Source organism: Micromys minutus, assembly GCF_963924665.1.
Source record: "Micromys minutus genome assembly, chromosome: 1".
NCBI lineage: Eukaryota > Metazoa > Chordata > Mammalia > Rodentia > Muridae > Micromys > Micromys minutus.
The window spans coordinates 71,487,457-71,500,566 of record NC_137969.1 but is presented as its reverse complement, the minus strand read 5'-3'; positions in this window follow the sequence as shown (position 1 = coordinate 71,500,566).

Sequence of the window (13,110 nt, the reverse complement as noted above, 5' to 3'; positions counted from 1 at the left end):
ATCTGTAAATAGTGATATTTTGACTTCTTCCTTTCCAATATGTATCCATTTCACCTCCTTTTGTTGTCTACTTGTTTTCGCTAGGACTTTGAGTACTATATTGAATAGGTAGGGAGAGAGTGGGCATCATTGTCTAGTCCCTGATTTTAGTGGAATTGCTTCAAGTTTATATCCATGTAGTTTAATGTTGGCTACTGGTTTGCTGTATTTTGCTTTTACTATGTTTAGGTATGGGCCTTGAATTCCTGATTTTTCTAAGACTTTTTAACATGAAAGGGTGTTGTATTTTATCAAATGCTTTCTCAGCATCTAATAAGATGATTGTGTATTTTTTTTCTTTGAGTTTGTCTATATAGTGGTTTATGTTGATGGATTTCTGTATATTAAACTATCCCTCATTCCTGGGATGAAGCCTACTTGATCACGATGGATGATTGTTTTGATGTGTTCTTGGATTCGGTTTTTGAGAATTTTATTGAGTATTTTTGCATCAATATTCATAAGGAAAATTTGTCTGAAGTTTTCTTTCTTTGTTGGGTCTTTGTGTAGGACAGGAATTTGAGCAGAAATGGTGGTCTTACCTGTGCTCTTAGATGTGTTTGTCTTTCCATGAGACTGGCTCTCTCCCAACGGAATCTGTGTCCAGAGAACTCTGGCACACGGTCACCTCCAGGTGCAGGCAGAAACTGGAAGGATCCTGTCCCAGAATGCTTCTTGGTTCCTGTGTCCTGGGGTCTCCAGGCAGGTTCCTCTTGGGGCAGGTGTTTGAGCAGAGGTGGTGGTCTCAGATGTGTCAGCACTCCTGTGAGACCGGCTTTCTCCCAGCAGAATCTCAGCATTTATACATTTTCATGTCAATATGGCAATATTGAATATATTTCTGGGTGATCCTTTATACTCCTTTTACTTTATGAGCACTTCATTTGAAGTCCTGCTAAATCTTTCTAACTGCTTGTCCTCTAGGGATGTGAGATATTTCATTAACACGTTTCATGTCACAATGTCTAAAGTATTGCTGTATTCTAAGGATTCATTTATTGAGGCTTCATCAGCTTCACTCTATAAGGCTTTCCAAGATAGCCATCATATCTAATAAATGTACAATCTCAGAATTAGCCCTTTTAAAACACAAGGCAAAAGCATATTGAAATAGTGAATATATATATATATATATCAGTTATATGATATACTACCATAGGTGCATATTTTAATTCTCTAAACTATACAAAGTGAAACACATAATCTATAGTATGCCATTGCTCCAAGGTAGCATCATTAAAAATAATTTGTATTCTTAACTCAGTATATTGTATTTCTATAGGTTGCCATTCTAATTTCTCAAGCCTTTGTGGATTTTTCTCATACAGAACTAACATTTTTGCTGTTGTTGTTGATTACAGACTGGACTTTGCTGAAGATTTTTTTGTTCTGCTTGAAATAATATTCTAACCTCTGTTCTGTGGCATCCAATCTAGCATTTATTTTTTACTCTTCTCATTCTCTCAATTTGCTTTATTCTGATTTTTCTTAAAGAGGACATAGAGAACTATAATTATTACTAAACATATAATTATCTGCATGCTGATATTTGGAACAAAATTATACAGGATCCAAATACCTTCTGTTATTCCATTTTTCTCCATTTTTTTAAACCACAGAAAATACTTTCATTTTAATCTCTAACTTTCTCCTTAGGGACTTCCCAAATATCTTACAGTGTCTGTTGACTTTTCAACACCCCCCCCCCATTTCCATGTGTCTATAGCTGGCGCTGGCCTCTGCCAAGTCACTCTGCCCTCACTGGCTTTTGCTGCTCAGCTAACCAGTGCATCAGGCAGACTATTGACTCTTCGCTCTGTCACACCCCACCCCCTCCACTGGGGTTGTTCCCTCTCTCTACTCAACTCTGAACAGTGGCAGACTTCTCCTATGTGGACCCTAATTGGGCTGTGGTTTTCCCATGAGCCACCTAGGTCTCTCTAGCACATTCTCCTTCCCCTTCTCTGGAACTATGCTGTGCTCAGGAGAAGAATCAGCCACTGTGCCCTGAAGCTCCAGTACATGATTCTGCTTTTCTACTTAGTGTGGGCTTTACAAATGTGCCACCTTCCACACTGCCTCTCTGTGGTTTCCTACTCCTTCCCACTCTTTGGCTAGAAAACAACCTTCCACCCAGGACTTCTCAGACTCTAAGATTCTAGGAGCCCCACATTGGGTGTCATTTGTAACTTTTTAAAAATAAAATGTTCCCAAGGGCCCAAATAATGACACAGAAGCTTATTTATCCATGAGTTAAATGCATTGACCTTAAGTTAGGCTTGTTCCCGACTTGTCTTATAACATAATTAACCCATTTATACTATTAGGTGTCTGCCATGTGGCTGGCTAACTCTCCTTAATATCATACTTCTGACTTCTGCCAAGCACTCCCCCTTTGCCCAGTTATCTCATCTTCTAATCCTGTCTCAGCTTATTGGCCATTTTTATTGACAGGTGATGGTTTTATACAGTGCACAACAGATCACTCTACAGAAACCTAGAGGTAAGAGCTGATATAGTAACCATAAATAATTGACTAATTGTTCACTGGCTTGGTCATCATGACGTCCTCAGCTTTCTTCCTTGTAGAAGCCAGAACTATTGGTCTGGGGTCATGTACCAGCCATAGACAGTAAAGTAATACAATGGCTCTTCTGCTTTATCCTAGTTATTTCACCAATGATGACACAAAGAGACGAGGATTAACTTTCAACTTGAAGTACACAACTAGACACTGTAATTCTGTCCTAATTCTCTAATCTAATCAAGCTACTTCCCAGAAAAAAAAATCATGCATGTTTTATATTGGTTTGGTCCTCTGGGATTCAGGTGTGTTCTACCTTGATATCTCCAGACCCTTTCCTCATGGTGATTCCTCCCTTCTTCTCTTTCTTTCCCCCCACTCCTGGATGGCAGAAGTCCTGCCTTATTTTCTCTATTGTCTAGCTATTGGTTGATCAGCTTTTATTGGCAAGGTGGAGATAAATTTAAGCATTGTTTACTCAAACATAAGATAGGTTATCCTTGACATAAGCATTATGATTCTATATCCAGATTGCAACAAGAGATGAGGGCAGAGAAGTCAGCAATTGAATAATACAAGGTTAAACTTTCCACAGTGCACAGTAACATTATGCCTATAGGTTGGGTAGACCAACAATGGCTCAGGCCCTCTTACATCAATCACTAATTAGGAAAATGCTCACAGGCTTGGCCCTCTTACATCAATCACTGATTAAGAAAATGCTCACAGGCTTGTCTACTGCCCAATCTTTTGTAAACATTTTCTCAATTGGGACTCCCTCCTTCATGACTTCCTTTCTGTCAAGTACACATAGTCAGCCCTTAAAAAAAAAGAATTTCCAGAAAGCTCTGAACACCCCAGAAACAACTCACAGACTATATGATGTTCAAGAAAAAACAAAAGCCAAAGAAAAGAAAAGAAAATGAAAAAACATTATGCTTAATCTTTACACACCAAGAAAACTTTGACTATTTTCAGGTTATATCTTGTTTTACATGTACTTTATGCTCATTATAACTAGTAAGATTTTAATTCATACTATCAAACCTTAAAAAATCAAGTCCTGACAAAATGTATTCGCATACTTTTATGCACAAAAAAATCTGATTTTTTAAAATAAAGTCGTTCAATTAAAAAAAGAATTTCCATTTTATTGGATTGGTGTAGTGGTTTGGAAGAGAGAGAGAGAGAGAGAGAGAGAGAGAATGGTACCCATAGGTTCATAGGGAGTGGCACTATTAGGAGTTGTGGTCTTATTGGTGTAAGTGTGGCATTGTTGGAAGAAGTATGTCTCAGTCACTTACTGCTACCTGTCAATCCAGTTGTAGGACGTTTAGCTCCTTCATTAGCATCATGTCTGTCTGCATAGTGCAGTGTTTCATAACATGACAAAAATGGACCAAACCTCTGAACTCTAAGCAAGCCCCAACGAAGTATTTTTCTTTATAAATAAAAATATTTTTTTAAAAGTTGTTGTCATCATGGTGTCTCTTCACAGCAATAAGACCCTAACTAAGACAGAAAATTGGTACCAGGGACTGGGGGATTGCTGTGATAGACATGACCATGTTTTTGTTTGGAGGAATGTGATCTTTGGCACTTTGGATTAGAAAAGCAGTTAATGTTTTAAGTGAGGTTTAATGAGCCATCCTAGTCTGACCATGGAAACCAATGGTGCTGAGGGTGATTTGAACTGTGGGGGCCTGGCTCAAGAGCTTTCAGAGGAGATGAATGTTAATATGTGGCTGAGAAATTGTTCTTATGATATTTTGGTGAAGAATGAGTAAATAGTTCAAATGAGTAAATAGAATGTCACCAGCAAGAACTGACAACTCTAATGGCTTCCTGAAAATTTTGAACTCTGGGTCACATCATGATGCAAAGCAAGAGGCTGAAAGCATATATTTCTGCTCTGAGCTCTCAGTGGACCTCCTGAGAGTAACTGAGAATAAATAGCTCTCTGTAGGCCTGCAGGGGGCAGGTCTCAGACAAGAATGGCAGAAGTGCAAAGTCTCAAGGGGCAGGAATGAATTTCTCTGCCTGAAGTGGAAGTGGATGGAGTCTTGAAAGGATCTGTGTCCACCGAGTCTTCAAGAGCTATCTTCCTTTTCTTTTAAGTGATTGTTGACTCTGAAGACTTTTGTCTTCCTCTGGAGAATATCTGTGGGCTGGTGACCTGGCTAGACCTGGGAGATGTAAGAGAACGGGACACTTAAAAATGTTGTACCAAGTCCTTTATGTAGGGTTAGGCAGGCTCTGATTGGCTGGGTATGTTATAAATGAGACACAGAATGAGAACCAATCAGAAGATTCTATTAGTCTTGGAAATGCACAACCTGCCCAAACTGAGGAGGATTCTCAGTTATGGCTATTCTATCAATTCCACCTGTTAATAAATATTAAATTTCAGACTTTCCTTTCCCAGTGCTGACTCCTGGAATGATAACTCTGAGACTAATTAGTTATTATTAAATGCCTAAACCATAAGCTTTGGCTCATTCCCTGACTAGCTCTTAATGTATTTAACCATTTAAACTACTGTATGTATAATACTTGGTTAATTACTTCTCCTTCAGTCCTGACCCTTTTTATCTCTCATCTCCCACAGTCTTAACTCCAGTCTCATCTCCTCTCCAGTCTTCTGTGGCTCTCTTAGCATTTCTCTTTTATTTCTTACTGTTTCCCAGAATCCTCTCTTTTCCTGCCATTGTCCCACCTCCTATTTCATGGCTCAGCTCATTGGCCATTGGCTTTTGTTATTGACAGGTTATGTTTATAAGAGATTCTCTTTACATTTCCCTCTTCCCTAGATGTTGCATTGGAAGCAGAAAAAAAAAATGCATAGAAAGAGAAAGGTGGAAGGGTTGGGGAATCTTGTTTCCCAAGGCTGATGCTGATACTGATTCCCATAGGTTTTAGTTTTCCAGCCCCTGCTGACATCCAGAAGCACTGATCCATTCTGAAGTGCCAACCATCAGTAGAAGCTGACCAGCTGCTGCCTCCGGCTCCACTTATCTGGGAGTTGGGGGGAGGGTTGTTTCTACTTCTCATCAGTACCAGGAAATGCATCTGGACATACATCTGAAGATCTGTGGATGCCACTGCCCCTTAGCTCTTTGTTCCATTACTAGAAAGTCATTTTATAAGGAAAAATGTCTGCCTTTAAATCTGTGATTCAAATCTCTTGTAGATGTGCTACAAGGGGACTATAGTGAGTATTGAATGCCCCTTTTAAAAGTTATACCTTGAGGCTCTTCCAGAAGCCACATGACTGGGATGGTGATACACGCCTATAGTCCCTGCACCAAGAGGGCAACAGGTATACTGGAGAAATCTCAGGGCAGTACTGGCACATGCCTTTCGGCAGAGGCAGGAAAATCTCTAAGTTTGAGAACAACCTGATCTACAGAGTGAGTTCTAGGATACTCAGGGCTACACAGAGAAACCCTATCTTAAAAACCAAACAACCAAAAAATAAAAAATATAAAAAAATGAAATAAATTGGAAGAGTGTTACCCCTGGGATACCTGGAAGACCATGGGTTTGTTAATTATTCTCATCATTCATTTAAGCTTCATGTGATGGTTGTTGTTGACTGTCAATTTGACAGTACCTACAGGACAAGACTCTGGGCATGCCTGTGAGGGAGTGTGTAGATTATGTTAACTGAGGTGGGAAGGCCTACCCTAAGAACACACACTAGAGGAGGGTAGTATCATTCCATGGTCTGGGATCCTGCACTGCAACAAACAAACAAACACCAATAAGTATGTTGATCTGAGCACTGCATATTCATCTCTCTGCTTCCAGACTGCAGATGCAGTGTGACCTTATGCTTCTACTACTGTGTCTTACCTGCCACAAAGGACTATGTCCTGGAAATAGGTGGGTCTGGCAGCCTTCCTGTAAGTCCCAATACCCAGGAGGAGAAGACACAGACTCAGGGCAAGCTGGCTAACTAGAATAGCTGAATTATCTGGCTCTGGGTTCATTGAGAGAACCTGCCTCTGGAAGTAAATTGGAGAGACCAAGAAGAGGAAGACACATGAAGTTGACAGATGATCTCTGACCTCAGCATGTGTGTGTCTCTCCGGTAAAAACATCCACCAGTACCTCTCTGCATTCTGCTCCCCACACACATTCACACACACAAAGAAAAAAATTAAAACATTTTTTATGGTTAGATATTTGTCATTCTGACACACAGAGAGTCATTTGACAATAGGAAACTTCAACTGAGCAAATACTCTGACTATATTGATCTGCAACCAAGTCTGTAGGACAACTTCATAACTCATTGGTGTGGGAACCCCAGACTTCTGTGGGTGGTGACATACCTGGGCAGGCAGTCCTAGGCTGTAGAAGAAAACAAGCTGAATAAGTCAGTAAGCAGTCTTCCTCCATGGCCTCTGCTTCAGTTCCAAGTTCCAGGTCTTGAAGTCCTGATCTGACTTCCCTTAGTAATGAAGTAACCTTAAAGCTGTAAGCTGAAATAAATCCTTTCCTTCCCAAGTTGTTTATGCTCTTAGTGTTTTATCACAGTAATAGAAACCCTAAGTAAGATAACATTCAAAAAGAGAGATGAACAAATGAATTATATTGTTATTATATAAATAAATACGTATTTATTGGAACATAGTGAACAACTATGCTAGCTGCTAGCCTAGCCAAAATAAATTTGAGCTCAAGTTTTGGAGAGAGACCTGGCTTCAAAGAAATTAGAAGAAAAATGACAGAGAGGAACACCTGACAGTTTTTATGTACCACAAACACCAGGCATGAGCATCCACACATAGCATGAACACACACCACACATCCATATGTGCACACACACACCAAATAGAAGAGATGATAATGATGCCACTAACTAACCTGAACCTTCCCATTTTAATTAGTAAAATAAAGGAAAGCCAGTGACTGGGCAGGGCAAGGGAGGCGAAGAGAGGAGAGGTCTCAGAGGTTAGAGGACCGAGATTGGAGATCGTGGCAACATAGAGTTTCTCAAGGACCAGCTAGACCCAGGTGGGATTGATTGGTGTTAAAAAGCTATGAACATTAAGGATTTTATAGGTCTAATATCTCTAATAGAAAGGCAGTTTGTATCTTTGTCTATTTGATGTAATCTTGTTGTGTAGAGGGTTTGTCGATTGAGAGTTGAATATATAAACCTGAGTGAAAAACCATCAGGCTGTAGAGTTGTATTTATGTGGGATTTTGGGGGTAGAGAAACACCCTGGGACAGCGGCAGAGACTAGGCAGTAGTAAACTCCCAAAGGAAGGGAGTTTTCGAGAACGGAGTGAGATCCGGGTGGTGGCTTGGATGGGTGCACGCTGCTTTCGATTCTGTATCAGGGTCAGGCCTGAGGAGTGAGACCTCAGGGCCAATAAAGAGATAAACTTTTTTTATTTTTTTTAATATTTACTACAACACTGCTGAGATTCCTGGAAAATAGGGTTATGGCTGGGAGAATAGCATCAACCAGTTTCCCAACTGAAGGAATCTTTTTCCTTCTCCTTTCTTTGCATATTCTCTGCCCTTCTATCCTGACTTACGATCATCATGCTGGAGCCAACAGAAACACTGGATATAAACAAGTGTGTAGCCTTATGCTGAAACTGAAATTTAGAGAATCCAGTCCCTATATACCTCTGTGAAGGTCTCCGTTCACATTAAAGCCCAGAAAACATATTTAAAAGTGGCACAGCCAGAAGTGGTATGTGCCTGTGATCTCAGCATGTGGAAAGAAGAGGCAGGAGGATTAGAAGTTCCAAGTCATCTTTAGCAATATAGTGAGTTCAAAGCAAGCAGGGATGACAGGAGATCCTGTCTCAAAACAACAGTAAAGAACATGTCAGAGAAGATAACATATAAAGCACAGACTAGGAAGTGGAGAGCTCTGTGGTTTCCTCATGCTGACCAGCTGGCCCACCCTCTCTGTTTTCTGTCTGAGTATTTCCCAGGCTCAGCCATGCTTAGTTCTGAAATGAGACTGACACATAAGGGTGTTATGACCTTACATCTTTCTTGATTTCTCTTTCTGCTTAACCTTGATGCTTGTTTCTGCATCCTCTTTAGGTTCTGTGTCTTCCCTCTAAAATGCCCCAAGGATGAAAGAATAAATAATGGCTCTTTATGCTCTTAGTCCTGTTGATGCATTCAGTTACTTAACCAAAACGGAAAATATTTTGCACTAAGAAGGGAACCACAAAACAAAACAGAGGTGTGGAGGAAGAAGGTAAGTTAGAACACACATGAAACAGAAGCAAAAAGAAGGCTACTGGAGTAGGGTGCAATGGAGAGCAGAAAAATGGGGAAGAATAAAAAAAATTTTTTGTTCAACAGTTCCATAAGTAAACCCAATACTTTGCATAAAATTAGTTTTGAAAGCTAAAAATAAAAATAGAAGAAAAGATGGTTTTCGGTTGAAACTGAGGTTTCCAATCAGCCTTTCAAAAAAGATATTCTTATTTGTTGCAGTATATCCAGTGTGAGAACGGGGATGTTCTTAAAAGTAGAATAAGACAGCATGGTAATCATGGATATGCAGTCAAAAGTAAGGCAAAGCAAGCACTTGATTGACAGAGGAGCCATGACCTGCTCTAAGAATAGAAGACAAAGGTGAAGAGCCACGAAATTTCAGAAGAGTCTGGAAATTGAGAATGGTCTCAACCAACAGGTACCAATAAAAAATCAAGACATTAGATCCTCTTAATTGCAATTGCAATGAAACTAGACTCCACTTATGACCCTAGTACACAGAAAATGGATTTTTGTTGTACATGTATGCTTGTGTATGTGTATGTGAATGTGTGTGTGTGTGTGTGTGTGTGTGTGTGTGTGTGTGTGTGTGTGTATGTTTGAGATAGGGTTTCTCTTTGTAACCCTGGCTGTCCTGGAACTCATTTTGTAGACCAGGCTGGCGTCAAACTCACAGAGATTCACCTCTAGATCGCTGGGATTAAAGGTACATGTCATCACTGCCCAGAATATTTTTTTAAAAATGTAGAGCCTCAAAAAGGAACATATTTTCATGAATATAATAATATTTTAAATAATTATATTATTTTTAATTGTGTATATGCATGTAGGGAATAGATGCACATGAAAAAGTCAAAGGTATTGGATGCCCTGGAACTAAAGTTATAGCATTTGTGAGCCATGTTTCAAATTATACATTAGAGCTATAATACTAAAAACAGCCACATTGATCAATCAAACAGAATTGAGAACCCCCATAGAAGCTTTCACTCCTACAAGCCACCTGATTTTTAACAGAGGTCAACAGTACACATTGGAGAAAATATGACATCTTCAAGAAATGCTGTTGATCATGTGTAGATATACATAGAAGAAAGAAATTTTCTACTTACCTCTCATCTCTCACCCGGCAGAAAACTCAACTCCAAATAAATCAAGGATCTCAATATAAGACCCGTTACCCTGAATCTGACAGAGAAGAAAACTGGAAATATGCTTGAAATTTTTGGCATAGAAAAGAACTTTTTGAACAGGACTCTAAGCAGCAAGTAAGAAACATAGCTAATAAATGGGACCTAATGAAGTTAAGAAGCTTCTATAGGATAGAGGACACTATCACTGAAGTGAAGACACAGTCTACAGGGTAGGGAAAAAAAGCCCCTTTACCAGCTATTCCCCTGACCAAGGATTGGTATCAAGGATACACAAAGAACCAAGAAAAACAAATGTCAAGAAAATGAACAACCCAATTAAAAAGTGGAACCTAGAACTAAACATAAATTTTGCAAGGTTGAAATACAAGTGGTAGAGAAACACTTTCAAATGTTCAGCATCTCTAGCCATCCAGGAAATGGAAACTAAAAGAACTTTCTGATTTCAGCCTCCTTTGATCAGAGTTGCAAATGATGAAAGATGCTGTAATGAACACAGGGTAAAAGAAACACTTGCTGATAGGAGCATAGACTGGGGTCACCACTATAGAAGTCAGTGTGAACGTTTATAGAAAGCTAAAAATAGATCTACCACATGATCGAGCTATATTACTCTTGGGCATGTAGCCAAAGGTTTCTGTATATTTCTATGGAGATACTTGTTCATTCTTGTTTATTGCTACTCTAGAAAATCAAAACACTCTAGACGTCCATAAACTGATAAATGGATAATGAAAATGTGGTACGTTTGTTAAATGGAATATTACTCAGCTGTTAACAAAACTATGGAGCAAAACTATGAAATTCCCAGGTAAATGGATGGACCTGCATATAATCATTCTGTTTCTGTTTTTGTTTTTGTTTATCAAGATGGAATTTCTATGTGTAGCCATGGTTGACCTGGAACTCAGTTTGTAGGCCAGGCTGACCTTAAACTCATAGAGATCCACCTACCTCTGTCTTTTGAGTCATAAAATTAAAGGCATGTCCCACCATGATCTGCCAAAAATAATTATTCTAAACAAGGTAAATAGACCCAGAAATAAAGAAGTCAGATATTTTCTCTTATTAGTTAGATTTATATGTTAGATTTGAAACTTTAAATATGTATGTTCTATTTAAAATATCCATAGAAGTCCAGAATTTAGTAAACACCTGCGTGTTTTCAAGAGAAAGAAGACACAATCCAATGATGTAAAGGGTTAAAGGAAAGCGATGGTACATGAAGAGTTAAATGAGGAGTTGGATGGTAGGGGAGGCTAGAGGAGGAAATACTGGGAAGAATAACTAACACAAAAGACATTTTTAAAAAGCCTTCTACTGTAGATGCTCTCTCTCTCTCTCTCTCTCTCTCTCTCTCTCTCTCTGTGTGTGTGTGTGTGTGTGTGTGTGTGTTTATTTATACATGCATATTATATACATAAAACCTGAAGTAGAGTTACCTGGGGTGGTGCAACAATGCTCCTATTAGAGACTCAAGCTAACAACTAAAAATCCTAGTGCCAGGAATGACTTTCCTCTTTTGCAGTTGTCCAGTGAGGTCCTATAGACCTCAAACAATTTAGGGTATTGCATTATTCTTAGTTATTCTTAAGAATTGTATGGTAAGACCCTGTTTCTGAAGACATCATATACTTGAGTCACAAAAGAGAAATGAAGCTTGATTCTCACATGGAAGCTTTATTCTTTTTAGCTAGTGTCTTAGTCAGGGTTTCTATTCCTGCACAAAATATCATGACCAAGAAGCAAGTTGGGAAGGAAAGGGTTTATTTAGCTTACACTTCCACATGGCTGTTTATTGCCAAAGGAAGTCAGAAGTGGAATTCAAACAGGTCAGGAAGCAGGAGCTGATGCAGGGGCCATGAAGGGATGTCACTTACTGGCTTGCTTCCCCTGGCTTGCTCAGCTTGCTTTCTTATAGAACCCAGGTCTACCAGTCAAAGGATGGCACTACCCACAGTGTACTGGACCCTCCCACTTTGATCACTAGTTTAAACAATGCCTTACAGCTGAATCTCATGGAGGCATTCCCTCGACTGAGGCTCCTTTCTGTGATAACTCCAGCTTATGTCAAGTTGACACAAAACTAGTCAGCATAGTACTGAAAAGTTCTATACATGCTACTAGAGAAGAAAATAAATTATGACTTTTAGCTAGCTGTAAACCTATGAGATAAAATGATGACCAACCCAGAAAGATATGCACACTGGTGCAACAGTGGTACAAATGTCACAGAAGTAACCAATCCAACTTCTGATTGGAATTAAGGCTCACTATAAGAGTTAAAATTGTAACATGTCCCTAGACCTCAGTAGGCCACCAGGCCTTAGAACAACAGACATCATGATGAAAATACCATAGGAAATAAAACTCATAATGTAGGCACTGCTATGTAACAAAATAGTGGTTTTTACAACCTTTCTGATTCTGTGACCCTCTAATACAGTTAGTCACATTGTGGTAACCCCCAACCATAAAATTATGCCATTGATATTTCATAACTATAATTTTGCTACTATTGTGAGTTATAGTGTGAATATCTGATATATGAACCTATCACACACATTGAGAACCACTTGGGCAAAACTAAGATCTAATTCTTCAAAGTCCACAGACCTGGTAAAGTCTCTAAAGATATTAAACTTATGTTCTGCCTTCTATATTTCTGCTTCAAGCTAACTGTACTTTCTGAAGTGTGTTAACCAAGGATGTGGCTTTGTGCTTAAAAGGTCACCCCCCAAAAATGCTCAGGGAAACACTGAGATCCCAAACACCCAATGTATTTTTGGGCTAGCTAATAAAGAATTTCTATTGGCATAAACATATCCAACTAGTCTTTTATGATGCTTACCCCAAAACAGAAATTCATGCTTGACAGTGTTATTGGGGCCAAAAACTAATGGCTAGAGAGGTCCTTGTACTTGAAGGAGAACCCACTACTATTACTTTGTTGAATGGACATGGTATTAAACCAACTCCTAACAACTTATTATTATTGAATCTACAGAGCAGTGTATTTCTCAATCTTCATTAGGGAAGCTTAACTTTGAACAGATGACATTAATGCAGAGCACAACTGGAGAAAGCCCAAGAAGAAAATGGATACCCAGTACCACAAGGTTAGTGGTATGGTCCCT